This window comes from Dendrobates tinctorius, unplaced genomic scaffold (assembly GCF_039654945.1).
Source record: "Dendrobates tinctorius isolate UK_male_01 unplaced genomic scaffold, ASM3965494v1 ptg000122l, whole genome shotgun sequence".
Lineage (NCBI taxonomy): Eukaryota > Metazoa > Chordata > Amphibia > Anura > Dendrobatidae > Dendrobates > Dendrobates tinctorius.
In genome coordinates this window covers 2,810,350-2,834,388 of record NW_027361790.1, presented here as the reverse complement: position 1 = coordinate 2,834,388, position 24,039 = coordinate 2,810,350, and the positions used below count along the sequence as shown (strand labels likewise).

The window sequence follows — 24,039 nt, the reverse complement described above, 5'->3', positions numbered from 1 at the left end:
CCAAACACGACAAACGGCGCTCCTTCCCTTCTGAGCTCTGCCATGCGCCGAAACAGTGGTTTCCCCCCACATATCAGGTATCAGCATACTCAGGACAAATTGCACAATAACTTTTGCAGTCCAATTTCTCCTGTTACCCTTGGTAAAATAAAAAAATTGAACCTGAATTATTTTTTTCGTGAGAAAAAGTTAAATGTTCATTTTTTTTTAAATATTCAAAAAATTCCTGTGACACACCTAAAGGGTTAATAAACTTATTGAATGTGGTTTTTAGCACCTTAAGGGGTGCAGTTTTTAGAATGGTGTCATTTTTGGGTATTTTCTATCATGTAGACCCCGCAAAGTGGCTTCAAATGTGATGTGGTCCGTAAAAATAAAATGGTGTTGCAAAAATGAGAAATCTCTGGTCAATTTTTAACCCTTATAACTTCCTAACAAAAAAAAATTTTGGTTCCAAAATTGTGCTGATGTAAAGTAATCCTATGGGAAATGTTACTTATCAAGTTCCTTGTTTGCTGTATCTCTGTGATTTAAGGGCATAAAAATTCAAAGTTGGAAAATTGCGAAATTTTAAAAATTTTCGCCAAATTTCCATTTTTTTCACAAATAAACGCAAGTTAGTTGAATGAAATTTTACCACTAACATGAAGTACAATATGTCACGAGAAAACAGTGTCAGAATCACCAGGATCTATGGAAGCGTTTCAGAGTTATTACCTCATAAAGGGACGGTGGTCAGAATTGTAAAAATTGGCCCGGGAGTTAACGTGCAAACCACCCTTGGTAGTGAAGGGGTTAAACTTAACTCAGTCATTCCCGGGATGTCTAGTATGTTTTCAGCAGTGAAGCAGCTGGAATGTATGGGCTATAGTCAGGACCCGCCGGGAGCCCATACATTCTAGCACATTCACTACTGAGATGGCTAGAATGTATGAGCTGTAGTCAGGACCTGCAGGGAGCCCATACATTCTAGCTGCAGCTGAGCAGGAGATGTGCAGCTGACTAGGTAAGACGGCCGTGGAGAGCTCCAAGAAGGCTCCAGGCCCCAGTGCTGACATGTGCGCTGCAGTGCACAGTATTTTAATGCAAGATGGGGCCTGATCAGCAGAAGCACAAGAGCGGGGCCCCGGATCTGCAGCCCCTCTGTGTACTGCTGCTGACTGGGCCCCATACAGCAATAATGGCAGTAATGCCTTCATGGTGACCCTGTCTGTCCCTGCAACTTCATGAGGCTGCACAGTATCAATGGCTCCTATACAGGTTTGGGAACCGCAACTGTCCATCTGGAGACGTTCCCACAGTCAAAGGACCTGTCCACACTGCCCGATAATCCGTGGCAGCTTGTGTCCCCCCGACCGGGGCACCCTCTGTTCCTGGATGTCTAGAGTGTCTTGCCCTGGAAAAACCTGCCTGGGCTTTGCTATAGGAACATGAAATCCCTTCCCTGTAAACTGTTGACAGGCCCTCTTTTTAACTCGTTCTGTCCCTGAGATAACTGTATACAAAGGCAGTTACATAGCATATACAGCACATTACACATTAATACACAGCATAGCAATGTAAACATTGAGGGAACATTGAGGTGCCGCATGGGCTTGGTGTGTAGGAGAGAGGAGGCAACTGTGGTTCCCTGCTACCTCCTTACATCCTTGCATCCATATTACACTTGACCAAACTAAATCTTACACCAGAATGGCTGCCACAGCATTTTGCAACTACCTGTCATACCATCTGATTTTCACTTACTGGTACCATCACCTGTTTTGCAACAAGACAATGATTTCACACATCTACAGTCTATGTGAAGGCTTTGAAACCAAGGAGAAGAATGTAGTGCTGAGTCACATGACATGGCTTCAACAATGAGCAGACGTCAGCCCAATTAAGTTGTTTGGAAGAATTAGACCACAACGTCAAGACAAAGCAGCCAACAAGTGCTGCTGAGCACCATTGAAAACATTTTCAAGACTGTTGGAAAGCTGTTCCAGGTGACTACCTGATGAAGATGCTTGAGAGAATGCAAAAGGGGTGTAAAATAGGTATGACCAAACTGTGGACTCTTTCACTTATCACGTACATACACTGAATATATAAAGTTGGCACATCCCTGTGAAAAAAGCACGCTTGTAAAGTAAAAATCATTCCAAAAACAATCATTTCAGAAAGTATTCCATCTTTAATGTCATCCAAAATCTGTATAAATCCATTGCAAAAGAACTTAATATGATTTAGAGGGGAAATAAAAATAGCAAATTAAAAATAATGTGGTTGCATAACTGTGAACATGCTCTTATAATTGGAGATGTGATTGTGTCCAAAATTAAAAATTCACATTTAGATTCATGTTAAATAGTAGTCGGTACACAGCTAAAAATGTATAGTCCAAGGATACTGTCCTTATTTTTTTTCTAAAGCATATGAAAGAATTAAAAAGTCAAAAAACAATAACATATATGTAGCCTAGTGACTCATGCAGACGTCCGTGGAACTCAGTCTGAGCACAGACCACCATGCATGGACTAGCCATGGATCTGTATACAGGAACATGACAGCTCCATATAGAAGCTGTTGGGAGACCTATGGCCAGGCCTTGCATTGCTGTCCCTGATTGGACCAAGATTCACGAACATCAGCATTAGCCCTTAGAGTGCTGTATGTTCACATTACACAAATTTGAATATGGCAACTCTGACATGTATTTTACAAACAATCAAAAGAAGACTCTAGGATTAGGATTTCTGCCACAGATATGACTTTTACATACCATAGATCTGTACAAGTGTGAGCAGGTAACGGTATGCAGTGATGGACAGGAGGCAGAGCAAAGGTTAACAGATTAACAGAGGTATACTCCAGGCAGGGAGGTAATGGGTTAGCAGGGTGTATAAGAGGTGATATTAGCATGGTATGAGTGTGGGGGAAGGTAAAAGATAAAGCAACTGTTCATGAAAGAGTAAACTTATCAGTCTGCCGGCTTCCTGGCTGCAGAGCCTAAGGTTCCAATGGTGGCGCCCACGCAACTGGCGAGTGATGACTCTGGTGTTGCCCTAAAGAAGATGGGGGTGGTGAGTCCTCGTCGTCCTCAGTGCGGTCCTGAATCCAAGGATCGCCGTACTAGGGTGCAGGACACTCTGTAACACTGCCGGTGCGTGACTTAGCCGGCATTAGTATGTGGGTGAGGAATGACACAGTTCTAGATCAGTCACCCTGTCTGTATTAGGCGGCACGCGCACAGTCACCACTGACCCGGAGCATTTGTAACTTTCAGTCACGGGTGACAGCGGGAACATTGTAGTTCTCTGTCCACAGTCAGTGTACCTGGACACAGGGAATCTACAGTGTGGGCCCGCGATATACAAATGCTCAGAGGACGGAACACCAACCTTCCCCTGCTGTTCGCTTTGTCCTCCCGCCAAGTCTCCTCTCCCTTTCCCATGCACAGGACCTTTTATTACAGTAATGCCCCCTGCTGTCATGTGCAAAGGTCAATACGGATTGCAAAGCTTTCCCCCGGGCAACAGCCACGGTCAGTTCCAGAATCGGCGCAAGAGAGGCACCCCCGGTCCGGTCCATCTTCTTACACAAGGAATAGCCCCACTGTCATATTGAGCAGGTGAACGAAGAGTTTCACTCGATACAGCCGTTGTCTGTAACAATAAGGCCTCTTTTACAATATTTTGGTCAGTGTTTTCTATCAGTATGACTATGGGTAAGCCATAACCAGGAGTTGGTCCAAAACACAGAAGAGGTGTGAATCCACCCATTATATATTTTTCTCAGTGTACATCCCACTCAGACCCAAAGTAAACTGAATGTAACCATTACTGATTCCACAAGGTACTGTACATTGGGTATATAATACCAATAATAATGTTGAATGCTTGTAATTTTCTCATTGCCAATGTTAGCACCTCTAAAAAGGATAGGTAAAAAATTGTGGATCGGTGGGGATCTATCTAGCCAGTGTTTCACCAAATATACAGATTTGCTTGAAGCAGTGTTCCATGGTTAGCAAGCTAACACTATTGCCATAAATTGACTATAATTTCTTTATTTTACTTTTATTGCTCTTTTTGTGCCTCTTGTGTCATGAAACATTCATGCATTAGATTATGGAAATGGATTTGGAAATGCATGTTACTGCACACGCCAGTACTTTAAGGGGTTGGACCATAAAAAATATTCATCACTGATCACAGTGAATAGGGGTCCTGTGCTCCCTGTGCAAATCGGACTACTTGGCCTAGCTGAACACTCTACCCTCCTATGTATCTTAGAGGCCCGTCACACATAGCGGGATCGCTAGCGAGATCGCTGATTTTGTGATGCATCCGCAATCTCACTAGCGATCTCGCTGTGTGTGGCACGCATCAGAGACTGGCCCCTCGCCGGGTATCGCTGATCGTGCAGGAATGTCCTGGGCCATTTTTTGATCGTTGGTCTCCCGCTGGCCAGCACGCATCACTGCGTGTGGCAGCGGGAGACTAATGATCAGCGAGCTCCCAGCGCTGTAAGCAGATGCTGGGAGCTGGTAACCATTTTAAATATCGTGTAACTAAGCGCGCGGCTGTGTACCTTGGATACCAGCGTGCTAGCGCTGGGATCTGGTATCCAAGGTAAACAACGGTAACTATGTGCCGCACGCTTAGTTACCTGATATTTACCTTGGATACCAGCTCTCAACGCGAGCACGCTGGTATCCAATGTACACAGCGGGTAACTAAGCGACGCGCGTGCTTAGTTACCCAATATTTACCTTGGATACCAGCGTCCTCGCTGGCCCTGATCACTGCTGTGTCTGTCTGTTTGGCAGCTCACCAGCGATCATGTAGTGATGCACCAGTGATCCTGACCAGGTCGTATCGTTGTCGGGATCACTGGTGTATCATTTGGTGTGACGGGACCCTTAGTACCATTCACAAGAGCAACATGTGTCCACTGCTTCATTCAGTGTGGGGTGCAAAGTACAAGATCACAAGATTGCTGGAGGTTCCAGAGATGAGATCACCAGTGATCATACATTTCTTATCTATACTGGGAATAGATGATGAATGCTGTTTATGTTCCAATCCCTAAGGTCTCATGTACCCAGCTTTATTAGAGATCTGTATACAGAAATCTAAGGGCACAACGGCCCTCACTCATGCCTTCATAAGGAGCCATTAGGAGGATTTTTCTCATAGGGTAAAATATCAAAGATGTTAGATAGCATATTAGGGAAATATTCTTTCATAGAAGCGTCACATTGACAACTGATTTACAGGACATTGTAATTTTTCTATTAACCTCTTAGAGACCCTGCCCTTTTTTGTTGCGATTGTTTTTCCTTCTTCCTCCTAGAGCCATAACTTTTTATTTTTCTGTCAATATGGCCATGTGAGGGCTTGTTTTTTTCAACACAAGTGGCACGTTTGAATGACACCATTGATTTTACCATATCTTGTACTCAAAAATGGGAAAAAAATTCCAAGTGTGGAGAAATTGCAAAAAAAGTGCAATTCTACAACGTTTTTTGGGGATTTTTTTGACCATGTTCACCAGATACTAAAATGGACCTGAAAATTAAGATTCTCCAGGTCATTACGAGTTCATAGACACCAAATATTTCTATGTTCTTTTTTATTTAAGGGGTGAAAAAAAATCTGTTAAAAAACATTGTGCCATCTTCCGAGCCTCGTAGCGTCTCCATTTTTCGTGACCTCAGGTTGGGTGGGGGTTTATTTTTTGCCTGCCGAGCTGTTGTTTTTATTGCTATTATTATTATGGTGCAGATACGATCTTTTGATCGCTCGTTACTGCATTTTAATGCAATGTCGCAGGGACCAAAAAACGTGATTCTTGTGTTTTGACTTTTCTTCTCGCTACTACGTTTAGCGATCAGGTTAATCCTTTTTTTATTGATAGATTGGCAATTCTGGACGCTACAATACCAAATATGTGCATGTTTCATTTTCTTTATTGTTTTATTTTGAATGGGACGAAAGGGGGGTGATTTGAACTTTCATATTTTTTTATTTTTTAAATTTTTAAAAACATTTTTATTTTTACTTTTGGCATGCTTCAATAGTCTCGATGGGACACTAGAAGCTGCCATAACCCGAGTGGGTTCTGCTACATAGAGGCAAAGATCAGATCGCCTCTATGCAGTATAATTACTCACTTTTATGAGCTCCGACCACTGGGCGGCACACATAGCAATCTGGCACTGTCATGCCAGCGCACCGATGACCCGCAATCATGTGACGCGGGTCATCTGTGGGAGAATTTCCGTCCCAATGGCCAGAAGGGCGTGTTAAATGCTGATGTCAGAGTTTGACAGTGGCATTTAACTAGTTAATAGCCGTGGGTGGATTGCCATTCCATTTGCTGCTGTTCCGGGCACATGTCAGCTGTTTAAAACAGCTAACATGTCCCGGGAAAGATGTGGGCTCACCACCGAAGCCCACATCAAAGCGAGGGAAGTGACCTTTGCAGTACTAGTATGGCGGAGCCATTAGGAGGGTTTTTCTCATAGAGTAAAATATCAATAGAAGTTAGATCACATACAGTTGTGGCCAAAAGTATTGACACCCCTGCAATTCTGTCAGATAATACTCAGTTTCTTCCTGAAAATGATTGCAAACACAAATTCTTTGGTATTATTATCTTCATTTAATTTGTCTTAAATGAAAAAACACAAAAAGAATTCTCCTAAAGCCAAATTGGATATAATTCCACACCAAAAATAAAAAAGAGGGTGGACAAAAGTATTGGCACTGTTCGAAAAATCATGTGATGCTTCTCTAATTTGGGTAATTAACAGCACCTGTAACTTACCTGTGGCACCTAACAGGTGTTGGCAATAACTAAATCACACTTGCAGCCAGTTGACATGGATTAAAGTTGACTCAACCTCTGTCCTGTGTCCTTGTGTGTACCACATTGAGCATGGAGAAAAGAAAGAAGACCAAAGAACTGTCTGAGGACTTGAGAAACCAAATTGTGAGGAAGCATGAGCAATCTCAAGGCTACAAGTCCATCTCCAAAGACCAGAATGTTTCTGTGTCTACCGTGCGCAGTGTCATCAAGAAGTTTAAAGCCCATGGCACTGTGGCTAACCTCCCTAGATGTGGACGGAAAAGAAAAATTGACAAGAGATTTCAACGCAAGATTGTGCGGATGTTGGATAAAGAATCTCGACTAACATCCAAACAAGTTCAAGCTGCCCTGCAGTCCGAGGGTACAACATTGTCAACCCGTACTATCCATCGGCATCTGAATGAAATGGGACTGTATGGTAGGAGACCCAGGAAGACCCCACTTCTTACCCCGAGACATAAAAAAGTCAGGCTGAGTTTGCCAAAACTTACCTTTAAAAGCCTAAAACGTTTTGGAAGAATGTTCTCTGGTCAGATGAGACAAAAGTAGAGCTTTTTGGGCAAAGGCATCAACATAGAGCTTACAGGAGAAAAAAGAGGCATTCAAAGAAAAGAACACGGTCCCTACAGTCAAACATGGCGGAGGTTCCCTGATGTTTTGGGGTTGCTTTGCTGCCTCTGGCACTGGACTGCTTGAACGTGTGCATGGCATTAAGAAGTCAGAAGACTACCAACAAATTTTGCCGCATAATGTAGGGCCCAGTGTGAGAAAGCTGGGTCTCCCTCAGAGGTCATGGGTCTTCCAGCAGGACAATGACCCAAAACACACTTCAAAAAGCACTAGAAAATGGTTTGAGAGAAAGCACTGGAGACTTCTAAGGTGGCCAGCAATGAGTCCAGACCTGAATCCCATAGAACACCTGTGGAGAGATCTAAAAATGGCAGTTTGGAGAAGGCACCCTTCAAATATCAGGGACCAGGAGCAGTTTGCCAAAGAAGAATGGTCTAAAATTCCAGCAGAGCATTGTAAGAAACTCATTGATGGTTACCGGAAGCGGTTTGTCGCAGTTATTTTGGCTAAAGTTTGTGCAACCAAGTATTAGACTGAGGGTGCCAATACTTTTGTCTGGCCCATTTTTGGAGTTTTGTGTGAAATGATCAGTGTTTTGCTTTTTGCTTCATTTTCTTTTGTGTTTTTTCATTTAAGACAAATTAAATGAAGATAATACCAATGAATTAGTGTTTGCAATCATTTTCAGGAAGAAACTGAGTATTATGTGACAGAATTGCAGGGGTGTCAATACTTTTGGCCACAACTGTATTAGGGAAATATTCTTCCATAGAAGAGTTACATTGATAACTGATTTTCATGACATTGTAACTTTTCTATTAATATTATTTTTAATGTCGTTGTTGGAAACTGAATGCATGTGGCTATGCAGGGATAATGAATAATAATCAAGGATAATTATTACACAGGGGTTTTCAGGTTTTGTTTTAAGGTTTTAAAAGTTGAAAGGTGCTAAATGCATGTGGAAAAGACCAAGCTAACAGCACAAAGTCCTGAAGTGGAACGTGGAAAAGGACAATAAAAGTCATTTTGAGAACATAGATTTTATTCAAGCTCATATTTTGTATTTTTTTAAATGACTGATTCAAAGTCATTATGCTTGAATCCCAGATCGCTGCTGGTAACAATGTTGTCAGAGTATTACCCCACTTTTAAGGACTGAAAATAAAACATGCAAAACTGCACTTAAAATGGATTATGTGACTGGAAAAAATGTTAAGAAACATTCTTTCCAGAATAATGAATTGCGTACAAGGCAAAATAAATAAGAGAAAAAAATGCTCCTCCACACCTTGGGCTAAGTTCTCAAGCAGTGTTTTTGCTGCATTTTTCACGTTTGCATTGCTTTTAATGGTAAAAAAACATTCCACAGGAAATGCAATTTTATCATTTTAATACGATATCTGGCTATGTGTGTGAGACATGATCAACCATATTGAAAGTCTTTTTTTTTTGAAGGTCCATCAGCAGCGGACCATCACTATTTGTAGAGGGCCATCAGGTGCAGCATCTATTGTTAAAGGGCCAGCAGGTCTCATGTGCACAGATAAGACCAAGATACAGTTTTTTGGTAAATCATATACTCTTTAGTGTAAATGGAATACAAATATAAAAGAGCACAGTAGTTACAGTGGAGAGTCAAAGATATTTTGGGGTTATTTTGCTGCCTGTGGCCCTGGGTGCATTGAAATGTGAAGATTCCCAAATAATTTTGGGTCACAATGTAATGCCCTGGGTCAGATAGCTGGGTTTGGATCGTAGTAGGTCATGGGTCTTCCAGCAGGACAATGTACTTCAAGAACCACCTGTAAATAGATGGAAAAGCACTGGAGAGTTCAGAAGTCTCCCACCACTACCTCTTACATACAGATGCTACAGAGAAACTGTGAATGGACACATTAAATTATTTAATTTTGCCTGCTTTGATGAATTTCACAGTACAGAACACTGTAAAAAACATGAATCGATCATTGAGCGCATGGAAAATACCAGTAGCAAGGCTTACAATTTATAAAGCAATACACTATTCCTACTTCCACATATCACCGTTGACAAATTGCAGATAAAAGTGTTATTATTGTAGAATATTGAAGGTATCTAAATTGGCTCTGAATTTTTTATCCTTCTACGTGGCATCAAGAAACTGTGGATTAACGCATGTAACACTGCCAGCTTTGATGAATTTCTGAGTACAGATGACCATAAAAAACATAAGTCGGTCAAAGAGTGCATGGAAAACAACAGCAGCAATGCTTACAATTTATAAGGCAATAATCCCTGACTAAATGCCTGTCATGCACTATTCCTATTGCCACACCTCACCCTAAATGAATTTCAGATAAGAGTGATACTATTATAACAGAATAGAATCTATTTGAATTAGACCTGAAAAAAAGTGTTTAGTTTATTGTAGCAGCATCAAGAACCGTTATTTGATCAACCCTGCTAGGGAATAAAGAGGAGCGTTTTGCATCTCCTCAGTCTGATATGGAGAATACCAGGATCCTCTGTACTTAATGTACAAACTCTCTTGTCCCAGCTGTGAAATCCTGTATGCAGTAAGAGAACTCCCTATGTGACAACCATCTGACAGCCCACAAGAAGGTACTGGATCATTCACTAATAGAACTCATTGGCTCTTTTGGTTTCAACAAATTTTCCCTAAACTGGAAGGTGGATCTACAGAAAACCATTTTTCCCATTACTAAGGAGTGTGTCTCCTACAATGGTAAAGTGTATGCACGAAGTACAAAGGATGCCTAAAATTAGAAGGAAACACTCCATTACCACTTTGAAGAGACATGGTGGAGGGCCTCAGAATTTTTTTTCTCATTAATAAGGAGTGTGTATCCTAGACTGGTAATGCCCATGCACTAAGGGCATGTGCTGAAAAACATTTACCCCTGGGGTATACATATATAAAAAATGTTAGAGGTAGACCTCTAAAAATTGTTAATGCAGGCATCATAAACATCCTTAAAAAATTGATAGCGAAGGTAGCGTGATCATCCTGTTGATATGGTGGTGGAGAAGGAGGAGGATGAGACAAAAAAGACAAAATCCTGAAGCGTATTTCCATGTTTGGGTGAGAAGGGGTGCATGCAAATAGACCAGAAAAAAAGACAAACACCAGATTTGAGTTTATGTTCTGCTTCTGTCTTCTGGTGGTGTTGAGAAGTCTGGGCCAATCCAGTAATTGTTCATTTTGATAAGAGTCAGCCTGTGGCATTTTCATTTGACAGGCGGATGCGCCTATCATATATAATACCTCCGGTGACACTAAAAACCCTCTCTGACAAAATGCTAGTGGCAGGGAAGGCAAGGTTGTGGCATGGGTCTAGAAGGGTGACCAACAGTAATTTGTGTTGGCCAAAATGCATACAACATGAGGATCATGGGAAAGGCAGTGGAGCTTAAACTCTGCCATGTGTGCCAGTCTGCCAACAGACAAGACTTCCCTGTCCCCACCAAGAGGGTGACTGTCCATGTTGTCCTCTCTCTCTTCCTTGTCTTCAGGCCATCCACACTGAACAGATGGGATTAAGGTGGTTTGAGTACTACTCTCTGTAGCACAGGAAACCAGCTCCTGTTCCTCCTCTTCCTCCCTATTACCACTCAATATGCATTAAGATTAGATTATGCTAGGCTGTGAATCATCACCCAGTATAATTTCTTGCTCCATCTCAACTTGCTCCACCTGCACAGCCTCCTGTTCAATTGTGAGCAGTGAGCATTTCAGTAGACAGAGAAGCGGGATGGTGACATTGATTGTGGCATCATCACCACTTACCATCTTGGTCAAGTCCACAAAGGTTTGGAGAACCGCAGAGATGTCAGACATCCATGCCCACTCATCAGCTCTTATGTGTGGTGGCTGACTGGAATACCGATGTGCATGGTGTAGCTGGTATTCAACTACTGCCCTCTGCTGCTCACAAAGCCTTGCCAACATATGTAACGTTGAGTTCAAACACGTGGCGACATCGCACACCAGTCGATGAGCTGGAAGTTGCAAGCGCTGCTGCAGCACTGCCATGGCATGGCAGCTGTTGCCAACTTGCAGAAATGAGCATACACATGGCGTACTTTCACAAGTAGCTCAGGCAGATCTGGGTAGGTACAGAGAAACTGCTGAACAACTAAGTTGAGCACATGGGCAAGGCATGGTGCATGTGCGAGGTTACAAAGCTTCAAAGCTGCCACCAGTTTATGGGCATTGTCTCACACAATCAGTCTGGTCTGTTAGACCTTTCAACATCTCCATGGTGGTGTGCAGTTTGTCTCTTAAGCAGATTATCTTCAGCATAGCTTGACCGATGCAGTGCTGTAGTGCTTCCAGCTTGTGACTCATGTTGACATTTGTGAGATGGAGGTTAAGGAGGAGGATGAGGATGAGGTACAGAAACTTCTGTAGAAGGTGGGGGCAACACTGTTTGAATCAGGGGCCGCAATCCTTGGTGTTGGTAGCATGTGTTCCTCTCCAGGCTCTGACTGGGTCCTGACTTCCACAAAGTTCAACCAGTGTGCATCAGGGAAATGTAGCGTCCCTGGCCACAAGCACTTGTCCAGGTGTCCATAGTTAAGTGGACCTTCCCAGTCACAGTGTTAGTCAGGGCAGGGTGACGTTATGGGGCACGTGCTTGTGTAAGGCAGAGACAGCAAACAGAGATAAATAGTGGCAGCTGAAGACTAAACGGCAACATTTCCAGGGTAAGCAGTCTGGAAATGGGGCCGTTGCAGCCTGTGGGTGGGTGGCTGCACATTTATGCTTGCGTTACAAGGACTGGGGTAGGGACAACTAAATGCTGCGGTGGGACAAAGATGTGGACAAGGTTTCTGAAGGTGGTTGCAAGTGTGGAATGGCAGGTGCTGGGTGGGAGGCATCTACGCCTACGTCATGGATAGGGAACTGACATGCCCGTAGAACAGGGGGAAGAGGCAGTGGTGTCACCTGCAGACACTGTTTCTGGACCCTTGCATTTGGCCCAAGTAGTTGGGTGCTTTGCTTGCAAGTGCCTGAGCATGCTGGTGGTGGTCAGGCTGGTAGTTGTGCTGCCTCTTGTTATTGTGGCATGGCAGATGTTGCAAATGGCCTTTTATGGGTTAACTGGACTGTCTTTAAAAAAGCTACAGACTCATGAACACCTAAACCTTGGCCTAGCAACTTCACCCATTTTTATTCTCTGGGGATCAGGTGCACGCCTTGTGTCTCTGGCCACCTCTGCCTCTTCCTGCTTGCTGTGGTGCTGCAGATCCCTCGCCCTGTGTGCTGCTGTCCACGTCCTTCATGTCACCTTGAAAGGTTGGGTGAGTGATTTCATCACCCACCCTGGTCCTCCTCCTGACTTTCTGAAGTAACAAAACCACTTGATGGCAATTGTGTATCATCATCATCATCCAGGTTTTGCAACAGTAAATGCATTTTCCCACAGTTGTTTTCTTGTGATTGTGGCTGTTCAAATATTTGAGCATTGCTACATGCAATCTCATGTCCCGTTTGGAGTGGGCCAGAATCTATAAATGGAAATGTGAAAGCTTTTAGGAGTGTCAAAGTGTGGGATTACATGTTTCCAGGCACATGGCACAACTACATAGACTGGACTGTGTGGTAGACAGGGTGGTGCTGGAAAAGTGACTGAAAGCATTATCTGGTATCTATCCAACACACTTTTCACACTGGTCTGGCTTCAAGAGTGGTGTTCCGTGCTCCCCCCTACAAAGTGGGACAGGAAGCTATATCAACATGATTTGCATGTTTGTTGTGCTCCCGCGACTGGCACAGTTTCACCTTGCCCACATCCTTGGTCTCTGCACTCATCATCAGCATCACGTGCTCTTCCCCATCCCTTACCATGCACCTTGCCCATTTTAAATTACATATGATGTATCACTGTTCAGAAAATGTTGCAGTCAGTATTACAATGCCAGCAAACTTTGCCCACTACAGATGGACATATAAGAATGGAGTATCAATATATCAATGCTATTTCAAACCCAATTTTTTGGTGTGTTTTGAGGCTCAACTCATTTACAATAAATGTCATATAAAATGACACTGCTGAAAATAACTGTAGAGTCAATATAGCAATGCAATTTTTTTAAACAAAGGTTTTATTTTGAGTGGGTGGGCTTTTGAGGCTCACTCTAGCATGATAAATACCACATAAAATGTCAGCTCATCAAAAAATACTTTGCTACAATGGAAGCCAAATTTGCACATCTCAAATGGATGTAAGAGACTGCAGTAAATATAGCAATGCAATATTTTTTAACAATTTCTTTTTTGAGGTATAACTGTAGCACCCTAAATGCTGTATAAAATTTGACTTCTCAAAAGCCTTGCAGTATTACACTGCCAGACAAATTTGTACACCTCAGATGGACGTATAAGACTGCAGTATCAATATAGCAATGCTATCTGTAACAAACCAATTTTTTGTGTATGTTTTGAGGCACACATCTAGCACAATAAAATTTCACTGCTGAATCAATATAGACCGCAGTATCAAAATAGCAATGCTGTTGAGATCCAACCAATTCTGCTTGTATGCCGCAGTAAAAATGGTGTATAATATTTTCCTGTTCAGAACAATTTGCAGGAATAAGGAGAAAAAGAATATTATTAGCCCTGAGAAGGGGACTTGGTATGAGTTGCAGGCTGCAGCATAAAGGACATACAATTCATCCTAGACTTTCCTATACAGTCTCTTCAGCACAATCTCTTTTTAAGTGTTGCTAACAGCAGTATTAATATTGATTAGAATTAACCCTAAGAAGGACTGCTGTTGTACTTCACAGAAATGTAATTGTGCTTGTACCCCTGGTTAATACAAAGCTTGAATTCTGTCCCTCTTTCACCAGCACTTGTCCCTTCGCTGCCTGTGTCCGGGGTACAGTGTGCTGAGCATGGCGTCACGGGTCTTATATAGACCTGATGACACTATGTGGCCAGCTATTCACAGTAATGCCACAACCAAGATGGCTATGGCATTACAGTGAGTGACAGTCAATCCCCACATGTTCATTAGCTGTCTAAAAAGCACCAAACATGCAGGGCAGGGAATCAGGCTCCCACTTGAGCATTAAAAAAATAGTCACCGAGTAACGACCATCCCGAGCACACTGATGCTCGAACGAGTATCGAGTAGTGATGAGCATGCTCACTCATCACTACTCCACACTTGTCAAAAGAGATGATATTTAAACAATTTGAACTTAAATACTGATGAACATCTGTAGACTGTGAGCCCTCGCGGGCAGGGTCTCCTCTCCTTGTGTACTTGTGTGTCCCTTGTCTTACACATATTTACTATACTTGTCTATATTTCCCCTTTTCACATGTAAAGCGCCATGGAATAAATGGCGCTATATAAATGCATAATAATAATAATAACATCAACATATGGCACGAAAGTTGCTAAAGGTGTGATAAATTCTGTAGCAGAGTTGAGGACAAATTGCAAAGGTACTAGTCTGTTACTTTAAGGCTGCAAATTAGGGTGTTGCAGTATTTAAAGAGGTTGTCCACTATATTAACATTGATAGCCAATCTGTAACCCAGCACCTCCACCGATCAGCTGTTCAGTGTTGGCCGGAACTGACTAGTTACAGAGTTGAACAGCACAGCTTTGTCGACGGAGTAGTGGTAATACACATCTGACACCTATTCAAATCAATAGGGGGGTGGATTTGCAGTAGCCATTATATCCATTATACAGTAAACAGAGGTGCGCTGTGCTGCTCCATAATTGGCCAATTCTGGTCGCAGCCAACATTAAGAATAGCAGATCGGCGGGAGTGCCAAATATCGCGCTTCCACGGATCAAAAAATGATGACCTATCCTAAGGAAACGCCATCAATGTCAAAGTAGTGGACAACCTTTTTAAGCCAAGATACGGTATGCTTTTGGTTAATAAGACTTCATGGTAACATTTTCCACTACAGTGTAACATCTAAAACGTTAGCTTAGTTGCAGTCCACAGCAATATTTACAGTTACATGCAACAATGTGCACTCTTGTGGATTTCAACTGTCAGTTGCTTGATGGATTGGAATTGGTAGAATGTGCTACAAAAACTGACTGGGGTGCCTCAATCCTGAGAAAAGCACAGACTCGTTCACTGTAGGTGCACACAACAGAGAAACAATGTTGCCTTTATGCATGTCCGTAGTTTTTATATAAGGAATGATGCTTTTATTTCACACCATTTTTTTTTACTGATACAAGACATAGAGACTTGCAGGTGGTTTATAAGAAAAAACAATGGAGGAGATTTATTATAATACTGTAAATGTGCCTGAAATATTTCATGATTCCGACCACGAATAAGACACTCTGTTAAAACGCATAGGTCTCTGACCTCCTTTTTTGTACTGTCTAATAGTCTACTGGTTCTTAAATGGAGCTTTTAATATGGCTTAACTAAAAGCTAAGTTTTAAAAATATTTACAAGTTTCCTCGCTGAATTCTTCCTTCCTTTCTGATGACATCTTTCATGACTTATTTATTATGTGTTTTAGACGTTTCTTTTACTTGATAGACAAAGGGCGTGGCTTTTCTTGGGTGTGATTTCACTAGAAAGAGGCATGACCTAATGTAACACTCTGGACCAAAAATGTACCAAAATATTACTGCAAATTCATTTCTGGCAAAGAGACAGCTAATAGGTGGTGGTGCAAACGGACTAGATGTCTCAGTTTTATCAAACTATAAGAACTGCTTAGGTACAATTAAGGAATATTTATCATCATGCTGGGGCTCCTGTTTTTTTTTTTTTAAAGAAAGGAGTGGGCAGCCCCAGACAGGTAAATTTTCTAATTAACACCTATTAACAAAAGAAGTCCCAAGTGTACCTAATATCCCCATAAAGGAATTCACTTTCTATCAAAAGTGAGGTTTGAATTTCAGGGATATGGGATACTAGCATTTAGATTGGAATCCCACAATCCTCTCATTGTGAAAAAGCAAGATCTTGTGAGATCTTGCTTTTTGCACAAACCCAGCACTGCCATGAACTTTACTAAGCTGTTGCTCAATGGTAATAGCATTAGCACAGTTACCATTTGGTTACACATTAGTAAAGTACGTAGTAGTGCTGCAGGTTAGTGCAAAAAGTGAAATCCCGCTCTTTCACAGTGAGGAGGAATGCTAAGGGTTGTGGGATTCCATTCTGCATGCCAGGATCCCACAACCCAGAAGTTGGAACTTGACTTTTACTGGAAAGTCGGGTCATTTAGGGGAACATTAAATACACTTATGAGCACATTTGCTACTAGGTATTATATAGAAAATTTGACAGTCTGGGGCTACCCACTCTTTTCTTAAGTAAAAAAGGCAATCCCAGACTGGTGAGAGGTAGAGATGGGCAAACCTGTGAATGTTTGCATCTGGCGGGTTTAGCCGAACATTTTAAAAAAGTTTAGTTCGGGTACCAGAATGTTACCTGATCTCGAACCTGGGCCTCATCCAAATAAATGGGGGGCCAGAACACTGGATGTTTCCAACGTCATCTGTGTGACAGCGAGATAAACACCAGCTCTGATCAGCAATAAGTCTGTTACTGCTGGTCAGAGCACTGTGCTTCCCATGCTGTCACACAGATGACAGTGTGTGAGCCAGCAGCTGTGACTGGCAGTAAAAAAGTTACCATCGCACACAGGCATCAGCTGATTACAGTATTACTGTCATCATCTTACATCTGGCTTAGCTGATAGCAATGAGAGCAGTGTAAGATGATGGGACTATTCACCAGCTGGCAAATGAGCAATAAATAAATCTAAAAAAAATGACATGCTGCCCCCTCTATTTTGGACAACCAGCGCAGGCAAAACCGACAACTGTGGGCTTCAACCCTCAGCTGTCAGCTTTACCTTGGCTGGTTATCAAAAATAAAGGGATCCCCATGCCATTTTTTTTAAATTATTTAAATAAATAATATAAAAAATGGTGTGGGGTTCCCCCCAAATTTGACAGCCAGCCAATTTAAAGCAGTAAATGCATCCGGCATCCCACTATGATCCCTGACTCTACCACATCCGGATGCAGTGCTGAGCAGTAATATCAGTAATGTGACCGCAGAACACAATGATAGTAGGATTTGAATCCGGCTGCATGCGACAGGAGCTGACATCAGTAAGCTTTTTGTGTGGGTTTGTGTGTGTGTTTATGGCTTTTGAATACAGGGTTAGTATTAGGAGTGTCTTATAGACGCCTTTTCATTACTAACCGCTGGGATTGATGATATCAGTGGACATTACACAGCTGACATGAACCTCAAAACCATTACCCCGCTTGCCAATTCACCAGTGCAAACAGGAACAGCCAAGGCAAAGCACCAGTATTGGAACATCTAACAGATGCAACATTTCTGGGGTGGCTGAGGACTGGTGTTATTATTCTGGGAGGGGACCAATATCCATGGCCCCTTTCCAGGCTAATAATATCATCCTGCAGATATCTGCTTAGCCTTTGCTTGTTTTAAAAATAGGTGGGAACCTATGGAATTTTTTGGGGGGGTCCCTCCCTATTTAATAACCAGTAAAGGCCAGCTGTGAGATGATATTAATAGCCTGGGAAGCTTCGTGGATATTGGCCTCTTCCCAGAATAATAATGCTAGTCCCCAGCAGTCAGTTTTCACTCAGCTGGGTTTAAAAATAAGGGGGAAACTATGCCAATTTTTCTTTGAATTTATTTATTAGCTTAATGCATGTACAGTAAGCTACAGATTCACTGCATATTTCTCACTATTTATTTATCTATCATTCTATCTATTTATCTATCTACAGTGGGTACAGAAAGTATTCAGAACCCTTTAAATTTTTCGCTCTTTGTATCATTGCAGCCATTTGGTAAATTCAAAAAAGTTCTTTTTTTCTCATTAATGTACACTCTGCACCCCATCTTGACTGAATTAAACAGAAATGTAGAAATGTTTGCAAATTGATTAAAAAAGAAAAACTGAAATATCACATGGTCATAAGTATTCAGACCCTTTGCTCAGACAGTCATATTTAAGTCACATGCTGTCCATTTCCTTATGCTCCTCCTTGAGATGGTTCTACTCCTTCATTGGAGTCCAGCTGTGTTTAATTAAACTGATATAACTTGATTTGTAAAGGGACGTGTCTATATAAGACCTCACAGCTCATAGTGCATGTCAGACCAAATGAGAATCAAGAGGTAAAAAGAACTGGCCAAGGAGCTCAGAGACAGAATTATTACAAGGCACACATCTGGTCAAGATTACAAAACAATTTCTGCAGTACTTAAGGTTGCTAACAGCACAGTGGCCTCCAAAATCCTTAAATGGAAGAAGTTTGGGACCACCAGAAGTGTTCCTAGACCTGGCTGTCCAGCCAAACTGAACAATCGTGGGAGAAAAGCCTTGGTGAGAGAGGTAAGGAAGAACCCCAAGATCACGGTGGCTGAGCTTCACAGCTGCAGTAGGAAGGTGGGAGAAAGTTACACAAAGTCAACTATCACTTCAGCCCTCCACCAGTCAGGCCTTTATGGCAGAGTGGCTCAATGGAAGCCTTTCCTAAGTGCAAGACATATGAAAGCCCGCATAGAGTTTGCTAAAAAACACATGAAGGACTCCCAGACTATGAGAAATAAGATTCTCTGGTCTGATGAGATGAAGAAAGAACTTTTTGGTGATAATTCTAAGTGGTATGTGTGGAGAAAACCAAGCACTGCTCATCACTTGCCCAATACAATCCCAACAGTGAAACATTGTGGTGGCAGCATCATGCTATGGAGGTGTTTTTCAGCTGCAAGGACAGGACGACTGGTTGCAATTGAAGGAAACATGAATGCGGCCAAGTACAGAGAAAACAGATGAAAACCTTTTTCAGAGTGCTCTAGACCTCAGATTTGGCCGAAGGTTCACCTTCCAACAGTGCATTGACCCTAAACACACAGCTAAAATAACAAAGGAGTGGCTTCAGTACAACTTTGTGACCTTTCTTGACTGGCCCAGCCAGAGTCCTGACTTAAACCCAATTAAGTATCTCTGGAGAGACCGGAAAATGGCTGTCCACCAACGTTCACCAACCAACCTGATGGAACTGGAGAGAAGCTGCAAGGAAGAATGGCAGAGGATCCCCTAATCCAGGTGTAAATATATAGTTGCATCATTCCTAAGAAGACTCATGGCTGTACTAGCTCAAAAGGGAGCTTCTACTCAATACTGAGCAAAGGTTTGACTACTTTTGACCATGTGATATTTCAGTTTTTCTTTTATAATAAATTTGCAAAAATTTCTACATTTCTGTTTTTTTCAGTCAAGATGGGGTGTAGAGTGTACATTAATGAGAAAAAAAATGAACTTTTTTGAATTTACCAAATGGCTGCAATGAAACAAAGTGAAAAATGTAAAGGCGTCTGAATACTTTCCGTACCCACTGTATATCTGTCTATAAGATGGTTTTATTAGTTCGAAAATTAGATTGAAGTGACATAGAGAATTACTGTATGTAAAAACTGTTGTTAAAAGCAAATAAAAACAAACACTTGGAGAGCACTCGCATAACATATGGATGCTATGTGAGAAAAAAACGCATAACACTTGCCTGACACTCTCCAACTTTTCTGGCTGAGAATCTCAGCTACTTTATATACACAGATGTGATTGAACTCTTAAGCCCTGTTACACACTGCGATATCGCTAGCAATATCGCTGTAAAGTCACCGATTTTGTGACGTTGCAGCAATATTGCTAGCGATATCGCTGCATGTGATACTTACCTCCGACCGGCTCCCCCGCTGGTTATCGCTGATCGCGCGAGAAGCTCCTGGACCATTCCTCGCCGGCCACTTCCTGCTGCGCTTCCTGTGGCGCCGACGAGCGACGCGTGGAGCCGGGCGGGAGGACGCAGGATCGCTGCGTCTGACAGGTAAGTAGCGACCCCCGTCCCCAGCGATGTCGCTGGTGAGATCTGCCTGTGTGGCAGGTCACTAGCGACCACCTAGCGATGCACCAGCGATCCTGACCGCGTCATATCGCTGGTCGGGATCACTGGTCCATCGCTAGCTGTAACGGTACCCTTAGACTAGGGTTACATGGCTGTTTTTCTCTAGTCTGATAAAATTGGTCCGATTATGCTAACCACATTATGACCAGACTCTGATTAGAGTTTGATCAAGGTGCAGTCCGATTTTCTCGATAGACTCATAAACATGAATGGCAAAGGGTGATCTGTTAAATGGATGCATCTTGGCATGCTGTGATATTTTCAAACATGAGCACGACCCCATAGAATAACATGGGGACGAGTGCTATCCATCAAAATAACGGATAGCACTAGTTCCATTTTTATAGTCGTGTGACCGTAGCCTTAAATTTATATCAGTCTGACAACAGTGAGATAAAAGGAAGACAAAAAAAAAAAAATAAACTCCTACATTTAAAGACTAGAATACTTTGTTCACATACTAAAAACATTTTTTTTCATATCCTTTGCAAGGAAGAAACCAATTGACCTAAAATGGGGAACCAAAAGGATCATGAGAGGCGGCAATCATTTTGAAGTGAGATATACTGGAGTATAACATGTTATCTTTTTCAGGAAAATACGGTAGAATCTGTGAATAAAGACTCCAATGCAGATTTGAAAAGAATAAGGACAACAGAAAATGGGATACCCACAAGACAGCGCTGCATATGTTGTCAGCTGAAACATCATCTTTTACCTGGCTGGAAAAATCCAGATATTCATTCTTGTTGGGAATAAATAGTGTAGCCATAAAAGAGTGCAGCTCTAACATATCCCTATTTTATTGTCAGGATGCAACGTATCAAGAAAAGAGTGAAAAAACAAAAAGAACGTGAAGTTTTAGGGGTCTACACCCCTCTTACGTGATAATAATAAGTCTGTGCGTGCACTCCGAAAATCCGACAGGGTCATGTAAATGCGCATGCGCTAAAGAGACTGTAAAATAAGATGCTACAGTACAAACATAAGCTTAGAAACTGGAAGCTGGACTTGTAGGCTACAAACATGAGGCATAGAAGGATTGCAGGAGCTCTGTTCTCAGCACTGTAATGGCTACTCATAGCACAGTAATGATGGGAATGTCCAATATGTTTCCAAATGGATCCAAAGAAATCCTAACAAATGACTGGACAATTTAAGGGGTCTGCAAGGTTTGGGTTTTCCACTTTTGATATGGCACGAGGCACGAGGACAGAAATCTAAAACCAATGGTATGGTATGGTATGTTTGCCAAGCAACAACTTCACTATAACTTCTTACAATGGCTATTTATTTGTTTTTACACCTAATAGAATCCTACTAAAATCATGTAAATGTATAATAAATGCACTCTATGTTTCAGTGGATATTTATTTTACGCCAATATGTTAGGCATTATTTTTCCCAGTTTGGATCTGTTCTCGGTACTCGCCAGTGTTCCCGGTCTGTGATATACCGGGCTATACGATATATGCATACAATCAAAGCATAGAATTTCAAAGTAAGGAGACAGACCATTGATGCCCTGTATTAAAAACATGGAATGAATACTATTGTATGATAGTTTACAAAGGCCGTTCGTAATATTTGCACAGGTTTGCATGTTACACAGTGCAGTCCTATGTAAACTGATCTGCACCACAAAAGACAACCAGAAAATCATTTCAAAAACTAACATTTGTCCTATGTAGAATTCTTGCATGAAATGATTCTGTTACACATTACATTAAGAATTTGGAATTAAAGTGAAAACTTAGAAGGCTGCAACGAGTCAGAGCTTAGCGACTGCCTCCTCTGCCCCCATTACACATGACAAATGGCTGCTAATTGTACTGTACAGTGTACATTCATATCACTAATGAACATACGGCAATTGAATCAGAGCCCTCTGTCCTTGCAGTAAGAAGGTTATAGCCGGAGAAAGATTTACAGATCATGGCATAATTGTAGCTGGAAGCCTAAGAAGCATAAGAGGACATGTACATAAAAAGGAATGGTGAAACTGTGCTGATGTGGTTACTGTAATGGAGTACATGTAGCAGCAGCAGAGGGAAGCTAAAGGGGACGCGCTTATGGGGTTTATAGTGCAATCTAAATAAATGAAGATGTGTCAGTTGCTTATGAAATGATCCATAAATGTAAAAGTAAGACATCTCAGTGACAATAAAAAGGAAAGATTTATTAGTGTGCTAACATCTGCCTGCAGCCAAGTGTCTGTGTGCTCAGTTAAGACTTGGAAAGCCTTCCAGATACATCTACCTAGAGATTTTGTACTAGCACTTCCCATCTGACAGAAATCATCCAGCTGGGTCTGATGAATAATGGTTGAAGGCAGCTTCTATCAGTGATGATTGGCTTATAGATTGCCTGATAACCATAGTCCTGACCTCACTAGAAGGACATATTAAAAAACAAAAAATCAGATTACGCTAAGTGTGTGTATATGGACATATTGAGTGCACGATAGACGTAGGGCATGGGTGAAGTTCCACTCTTCAAGTCCTAGTCGTTGACCCCATTCTTGTGTTATCTCCACCCATTCACAGCCAATGGACAACCTCCTTCTCAGCACCCCCCCAGCATATTGCCCCCAACCCGTAAATACGTAAGCCTCCTTATCCCAGACTCCATTCTACTCCCAGCTCTGTGATGAGTTGAGCGATAGCCAAGGTTTGTCCTGTGCAAGTTTTAATATCCATCCTGGTACTGTGGCTACAATGTCCCAGGCTGCTCCTGGAGAAGGTCTTCAGATGAGTGGGATTATGCATGGCGTGGGTCATTGGAAAGAACATTTCAGCATCTTATTCCTTTACACAAAACAGGGAACATTCAGTTCCCTAAATGGTAATTGTCAATGCATTCGATCACCCAGGGTTTGGTGATCCCATCGCATTCTTGGGTGTCACCAACTCAGCATTTCCAGCTGAAGAGCAGCAGATGTCAGATGGTTGACACTTACAATCAGCAGCAATTAAGTAATCACCGGGCTTTTCAGCCAAGAATGTCAAGTTAAAAAAAAGGCTTTAAAAAAAACTCTATGGAAGAGTAAAAGGAAAGCCAAGTTGCTGAAGGATTGTGTGGCTCTGCCCAACCATAGCAGCTTAGGTGATGTGCTTCCTTGGACATTGCAGCAATGAATATTTCATGAAGATCTCATAATAATATGAAAAGAGACATAAGCTAAGCATTGTCCTGGTAATGATCGGAGCTGCATTGTCTCCCTGCACTAGACAGAGAGGTATTGGCTGTGTGCACTGATCATGGAAGCATGTGCTCCATTATGTGGTCCAGACCCAGCAGGGGTCCATCACAATGACAAGCAGTACATGGTGACTTACCTGAGGAGATGGGTCCTCCAGCTCTGTCTACAAGGAATCCCTGTCCCTGCTGCTCCTAGGCTGGAGCAGGCACACAATGGGGCTATGCAGTGGCACAGGTGACAGCTGGTCTTTATTACAAGCAGCCACACACTCAGAAGCAGCAAGAAATAAACTGCCTGACCCCCTTAAGTTTGTGCTGGGGGGCAGAGTGGCTGAGCGGAGCTGCCACCAGGCTGCTAGGAGTGGAGCAGCATCAGCAGCACACTGCAGCCTCTCCGGCATCCCTCCTGTGGGAAGGCAGGCACAGCGCAGCGCTG

General features: G+C 42.3%; 1 protein-coding gene across 2 annotated transcripts in view; it reads right to left on the bottom strand.

The window, feature by feature from the left end:
- The window catches only part of SYT1 (synaptotagmin 1), a 1,076,321-nt gene extending 1,052,349 nt beyond the window's left edge, over positions 1 to 23,972 (bottom strand). The window contains exon 1 of one of the 2 annotated variants that reach the window (XM_073541509.1): positions 23,741 to 23,972. The gene's annotated coding sequence lies outside the window, so the exon portion shown is untranslated. The remainder of the gene's footprint in view (positions 1 to 23,740) is intronic. The other variant, XM_073541510.1, reaches the window with a different exon arrangement.
- Positions 23,973 to 24,039: the final 67 nt, after the last annotated feature.